This window comes from Meles meles, chromosome 14, assembly GCF_922984935.1.
Source record: "Meles meles chromosome 14, mMelMel3.1 paternal haplotype, whole genome shotgun sequence".
NCBI classification, from domain to species: Eukaryota; Metazoa; Chordata; class Mammalia; order Carnivora; family Mustelidae; genus Meles; species Meles meles.
The window spans coordinates 9003582-9010906 of NC_060079.1; the positions used below are offsets into that span (position 1 = coordinate 9003582).

Below are 7325 nucleotides of genomic sequence, written 5' to 3' on the forward strand. Positions count from 1 at the left end.
AGCCCGGGGGCTGGGCCAGCTGGAGAGCATTCCAGACACCCTGCAAGGCCTTTCACGTCCTGGAAAATGAGCTGATGATTCCTGGAGCCAGTTTTCTCCAAGCCGAGCTCCAAAGACACTGAATCAGACACTAAACTGTTGGTGTCTCAGAGGATCTCAGGTTCTGGGTGGGGCCCTCTCAACCGGTTCCTGAGGGGTAATGAACCTGTGAGCACTTCCAGGAAGGCAGCCACTGGTGCCTCCCTGAAGCCGGACTATTGTCATTTTAAAAAGTAATGTCTGGTTGGGGAGGGTATGTGCTATGGTGAGTGCTGTGAAGTATGTAAACCCGGCGATTCACTGACCTGTACCCCTGGAGATAAAAATACATTATATGTTTATTTAAAAATTTTAAAAATTAATATAAAAATAAGTGATGTCTGCCAACTATCATATGATCTCCCTGATATGAGGAAGTCAAGAAGCAACATGGGGGGGGGGGGGTTGGGGGAAAAGAATAAATGAAACAAGATGGGATCAGGAGGGAGACAAACCATAAGAGACTCTTAATCTCACAAAACAAACTGAGGATGGCCAGGGTTGGGGGAGGGGTCAGGAGAGGGCGGTGGGGTTATGGACACTGGGGAGGGTATGTGCTATGGTGAGTGCTGGGAAGTGTGTAAACCTGGCGATTCACAGACCTGTACCCCTGGGGCTAATAATATATTATATGTTAATTTTTTAAAAAAGGAAAAGTGATGTCTGCTCACAGAATATTATGAGGCCACTATAAATAAAGTTTCTTTCTGACATGCAAAAAAAAAAAATAGTGATGTCTGGGGCAAGGGGGGGAGATTTTTTTTTAAATAATTTTAAAATTAAAGGACCCGAAGGAGATCCCCTCAAGGCTCACACACCCCAACTTGGGCCCCAGGACTTCCGCGCACAGGGTCTGCCCGAGTGACCTCTCCCCAGAGCGCAGGTTTCTGGGGAGTGAAACTGACCTTGGGGCTACACTTTCTCCCAAGATGACAATAAATGGCCCCTAAGGATGCTTCTCAGTAATAATCCTGACTGCACGGGATTTTTTGCACACCTCCCCGTGCCCAGGCCACCCCACCCGTGCCCCCTGACCAGAAGGAAGCAATACCCTGATTCCTAGGTTTATGTTTCTGGTTTTTGAACTTGGTGTCAGTGGAATCAACACCCAGTACTCTGCGTGTTGACTTTCAGTCTTTGGTCTGTGATATTCACCCATATTGAGGTTTGTAACTGTGACTGATTCTTTTCATGGGAGGCTAATTTTTTTTTAAGCGAATGAGAATTGATCTTTGTACTGTCCTCCCTCCTCCTTCTTTACTCAAATCTGTGTGTGAACATGTCCTTCCCAAGTGGTAGGTGAGAATGTTTGTCACATGCATCCATATTGCTATAGAGGAAATAAATGTGACTACGCCCCCTCCTCCAGAGACTTGTACCTCCCCCAACTCCCCACCCCCCCACCCCCACCTACCCTGTCTTCAAGGCTCTGGTGAGGATCATTTTTAAATAGGGCTTCGCCACAGCTCCAGGAATGTAAGCCATGGCAATAAGTTCCTGGAAGGCCTTTGGAAATGCCTTCCCTGAAGGCGTTTAACAATTGGAGAGGAACCAAGTTGGTCATAGGGTCTGGAGGAAATGTTGTATTTAGGTCTTAGATCATCAGAATACTAGGCTCTGTTCTTGAACGTGGTGGTCAACTGGGAGAGATGCTGCAGCTTGATGTTGGAAAGTGAACAGGAGGAAACAGAGTGCAAAAGAAAGAAATGGGAGGGGGTCGGTGCTTCTCCCTGGGCAGCCTGCTGAGAAAGAATCGTAAGTTAGGGGAAAGAAGGAGGGAAGGGAGGGAGGGCAAGACTTTCTTCTGGTTCTCAGGACCTAGGGGATGGAAGTGACCAGACATGAGAGCTGGATGGTAATGGGGAGGAACTTGATTTTTTTTTTTTTTTTTAATTAAAAACAATCATGAGTACGGTGTATGCAAGTGAGGACAGAAAAAAAATGTAACAAACCTGTAAGTACAAGTTTGACCGGTAGATGGCAGGCTAGGCCAATCTATTCTCTGATGCAAACCAAACAGGTGATTGATTCCCTCTCTGAGCCCAAACCTGCACAGCGCCTCAGAGGTGCACAGCGCCTCAGAGGTGGGCCCTAAAGCAAATCTGTCATTACTCCAACGTCCACAGGAGCAAAAGGCCCTGTAGGGATCACAGGTCTTTTTCTCAGCTTTTTACTTTTCCTCCTTTAACCCTAACTACATTCAAATAAGATGCTGGCAATCAGGAAAGATACCCTGTTAGAAAAACAGAATAGTTTGAGATGTGGTGATTTGAGACTTCCAAACAAAACAAAACAAAACAAAAAAGCTGAGAAAAATAAATTGTGGAAGACTTTCTTTTTTTTAATTTTATTTTATTTATTTGACAGAGAGAGAGATCACAAGCAGGTAGAGAGGCAGGCAGAGAGAGAGGAGGAAGCAGGCTCCCCGCTGAGCAGAGAGCCCGATGCGGGGCTCCATCCCAGGACCCTGGGATCATGACCCAAGCCGAAGGCAGAGGCTTTAAGCCACTGAGCCACCCAGGCGCCCCTTGGAAGACTATCTTTCAAGGAGAGATCCCAAACCTGCTGCATTATTCCCTTCCCCACATCATCAGAAAGCATTCACTGAGGTCCTTCTGTGTCTCGGGGCCTGTGCTCAGTGCTGGAGAATAGAACGCATAAAGGTCCCCAGAAGCAGGTCTCTGCCTTCTAGCTATGAATTCCTCACTCATCTGTCCTTTCCTTCAGTGTCCGGACCAAGGAAACTCATGATTGCATCTCTTGCACCGAGGGCTGTGATCGACAAATATGTATTGATTCTGTCATGTCGCATACATGAGCTCAGCGGGCAAATAGGGGAAACTGCCTCGAATCCAAGATTACACGATTCACTGCAAAAGTGTGCAGTTCAGAACCGAAGCATTTTATATTTTCTTGTTCTGTTTTCTCAGGCTCCTTGTGCCATGGAACCAGGATCCCACGGTGTTGGTACCCCTTCCCGAGCATGTCCTCGTTCCTGGCCCCATGATAGGACAGGGTGCATTCCCCTTCTCCATGAGAGAGAATTGTTAGAATTCTCCCCATTTTACAGACTGAAAAACCGAGGCTTGAAGAAGTTCAATTTGCCCACAGTGACAAACCCATTGAGTTTGTCTGTTAAATAAGACCATGGCAGCAGGGACACCTGGGTGGCTCAGTGGGTTAAGCCGCTGCCTTTGGCTCAGGTCATGATCTCAGAGTCCTGGGATCGAGCCCCGCATCGGGCTCTCTGCTCAGCAGGAAGCCTGCTTCCTCCTCTCTCTCTCTGCCTGCCTCTCTGCCTACTTGTGATCTCTCTCTGTATGTCGAATAAATAAATAAAATCTTTAAAAAAAAAAAAAAAAAAGACCATGGCAGCAGCGAGTGCCTAGCACACAGGGTCAATGGTGGCCGATGAATTCATCCCCTCGCCTGACACCTGTGTTTTAGATGAACATCCCTTCTTGGTGGGGCAAGTTTAGCCAGCTGCACGGAACAGAATGCACCGTGTAGGGGCATGCCTGAGAAGAATAATTCTTGCCTCAGAGCCCGATGTGTGGACTCCTGGAAAAAGCCCCTCCTGGGATGCTCGCGGTTGCCATGGCGGTGAGAATCAGAGCATCTACTCCTGAATTTGATTGCTCACGGGTACAACCTTAAGAATTCCCAGGGATGCTTAAGAAAAATGAGACTATTCAACCAAAGTCTGATAAATTTAAATATTCAGATCCAACGTGTGTCACCTAAGATCTCAGTTCAGTGCTAAAGTGTTTGTAAAGAAGAGCCTTTGAAATCTGGGCATTCTCTCATATTTTTCCTCCCCAAATCTCATGTAACTGGGCTCTGCTGTTTCTTACTCTTAATCTTTGTTTTCTCTTCCTTCACCTCTTCAGACCAAAGGTCCTTAGCAAACCGCTGGATGTCGCTGACAGCAACAGTGACATAGAGCTCATCGTCTGCTTTCTGAGAATTCATGATGCCCGAGGCCAGGGGCGTCAAACAGAAGCCCCGGAACCAGCAGCTTCACACAGCAGCTCGTTCAACACTCGTGCTGCCACAGGGTCTGCAAGCCCGGAGGACAGCGTGGGCGCACTCTCTCAGACAGCCTCTCCTCTGTGCTCCACCTGCTCCTTGAATCAGCTTAACGAAACTAGCTCTCTTGGGGGCCACTGAGACCTCGGAAGCAGCCAGTGTACATTTCATTAGCAGTCACCATGACAAGAAAAATGTAGACTCAAGGGATAGGCTATCTTTTTGTGTGGTGAATCTAGAGAAGTTGTAAAGTTTTTTTGTTTGTTTGTTTGTTTTTTGGCCCAGAGAGAGATCACAAGTAGGCAGAGAGGCAGGCAGAGGGGTTGGGGGGAAGCAGGCTCCCCACTGAGCAGAGAGCCCAATGTGGGGCTCGATCCCAGGACCCTGAGATCATGACCTGAGCCAAAGGCAGTGGCTTAACCCACTGAGCCACCCAGGTGCCCCTGCAAAGTATTATAGCTAAGAGCAGGGACTCTGGAGGCAGAATGTCTGGGATGCCTTCTTGAGTCTGCCCCTCAAAACTGTGTGGCCTTGTACTAATCACCCAACCTCTCTGTGTGCCTCAGTTTTCTCAACTGCAAAATGCAAATGACGATGATGGTGATGAGAGCAACCTCCTTTGATGGTTGTCAAAATGACTAAAGAGGAAGCTGATATTTGTAAGGAGCTCAGAACAGTGGAAGACACCATGCACTCATGAATTTTCAACCAACATCAAACCTTATTAAAGTAACACAATACAAACCTCTCAACTGCTGCTTGGAGCTCAGGAACCGTGGCTCCCTGGAGAGCAACTGTTAATGGAAATACACATTTCAGAGCACAGACCGAATATTGAATATTGAGCTGAGCCCACTTCACTAACAGAGAGAAGCCTTTCTTTCCTTCACCTCCGAGGAAAGGAGCTGTCTATGGTCCTCCTGCCACCCTGTTACTTCTCAGGTCTCCGCCGCTTGTCACCCGCCAAGGTCACTTGCCTCTTGGGCCCCATTGCTAATGATCTTCGTGTTCTGGCTGCTCTGAATTCCTCCCAATACATACCTTGGCTCCTACTACAACTTCAATTTAGTTCAAGTCAATAAACGTTTATTAAGCACCCACTAGCCCTAAGCCCTAAGAGGGATATAGATATTATCGTCGTTGTTCGGTGACACGTGTGAGCCACTCACTGAGTGATCACAGGAACGAAACTCCGGCGGACTCCCAAAGTGCTGTGGGCAAAAAGGCATGGGGCAGAACATCAGACGGCCTCCCAGAGAAAGGGGACTTTGAGCCAAGTCTTAAGTGGTGAGATTTCAATGATGAGAGGCTGCTGGGGAAGGTCATCCAGAAGACCTGAAAACAAGTTGACTGCTGAGCTGGATGCAGGCAAACTCGGGCTCCCCTCCCCATCCCCGTCCTTGGAATGTGTGCTCTCCTGACCTTTCCTGCTCCTGGGGATGCTCTGAGGACATAACCTTGAGATGGTGACACGCTGCTGAGAACACCTGCACCTATAAACATTTAACATTCGGTGGTGGTCGGTTGCTGCTGCTCGAGGCAAGACTGTATGTAAATTCCCTTTGTTTATTACAACTGCCACCTACCAATCTGGAGTGATCCTACGCCTTTCCTTGATCCCTCCCTGCCCTCTGCCAGCACAGAGGCAGCTTCAGAGTAGACTGGGAGAGCTCCCCAGGGACTTACGGACCAACAGAGGTAGAGGCTCCAAGTTTGGGAAGTACGAGATGTTTACTCATTCATTCATTTCGTCAACAAACACTTATCCAGTGTCTACCATGTCCCAGATATGGGCTCGAATCCCTGCTCAGCCACCCACTAAATAATGAGCTGAGGTCCACTCAACCTGACCATGCCCCAGGCTCCTCGGGTATAAGACGGGAGTACACAGTAACATGTATCTCGCAGATTAGTAGACTGGAGTGAGCTTAGAACCACACCGGCTAGGCAGTAAGTGCGGGGTAAAGGCTCCCTCGTCACTGGCATTGCTGTTACAGGTTGAACCCACGGTGTCTTAAATACACTATCTGCCGTCAAGAAACTCACAAATATTACTAGAGGAACAGACATACAAGCAAGTAATTACACTCTGTACTCTCCTGGGAGATACATCCAGTGATTTTTGTTTGTTCTTTTCATCTTGTTTTGTTTTATGACCCCTACCTCCCGAATTCTTGCAAATGAAAGCGTCCTTATGGATTCCTGGCTTTCTCAGATATTACATTAATAACATCTACGGAGCCTTTTGCAGGCAGCCAGGTGGCCTGCCTGCTGACCCCCCAGCACCCACAGATTCCAATCACCCACTTGACTTGCTCATTCATTCTCCAAGTGCCGTACGCTTCAGGTCCACGTCCGAGCACGGCTGCCGCCGTATTATATTTTTATTAGTATTTTTTTTTAGTATTTAGTATTTTCTTTTTTTAAACGACAGAGGACAGAGGGTGAGAGAGGCAGATCTGGAGAGCAAGTGTAACACAGAATGGCAGAAACGGAAGCGAGGCCATTTTCGCAGAAGTTGCGATGGGAGTTAGCTGTTCGCGTAAGCCCTGCAGGGGGAGACGGTGGCTGACATGAACGCATTCTAGGAGTAGATGCTGGGTGCAGCCCTGGGCGCTCTTCTCTTTTTTTTTTTTTTTTTTTTTTTTTTAATATGGAACGCTTCACGAATTTGCGTGTCATCCTTGCGCAGGGGCCATGCTAATCTTCTCTCTTGGCTTCCACTCGCCTCCCTCTGATCCCATGCCACATCACTGCAATTATCATTCACGTTAAAATTTGCATGCACCGTCCGGACCCATCTATGAAGCTCCATAGGAATATTAGGGTCACCTCAAATACTATATGTCCTAAATGAACTCATGGTTTGCCCCTGAGCCCGGGGCTGCTGCTCCACTGTTCCCAGTTGCCCAAGCTAGAAACCTGAGCATCCTTCTAGCCGCGACAGCCTCTGCCTTCCCCAGCAGCCACTCAGGACCAGCCCTTCCGTCCTGCCTCCCCACCACCCCTGAACTCTCTCCCCTTCACCCATGCCCACCCCAAACACCCACGTTTTACCCCCTCCATCTTCGGTACAGGATCTTGGGCAACCGCACATTTTATCACATTTTCCAGCCCATTTTTTTCCCTTGACTCCAATTGTCTCATTTGTTTATTGACTTTTTTGTCCCGTTGTATATATTTGTCCGTCTCTTTGGGGACCAGATAAAGAAACACAT

General features: G+C 48.0%; 1 pseudogene; it reads right to left on the reverse strand.

Moving 5' to 3' along the window:
* Positions 1–6754: 6754 nt before the first annotated feature.
* On the reverse strand, positions 6755–6833 carry LOC123925372 (annotated as a pseudogene).
* Positions 6834–7325: the final 492 nt, after the last annotated feature.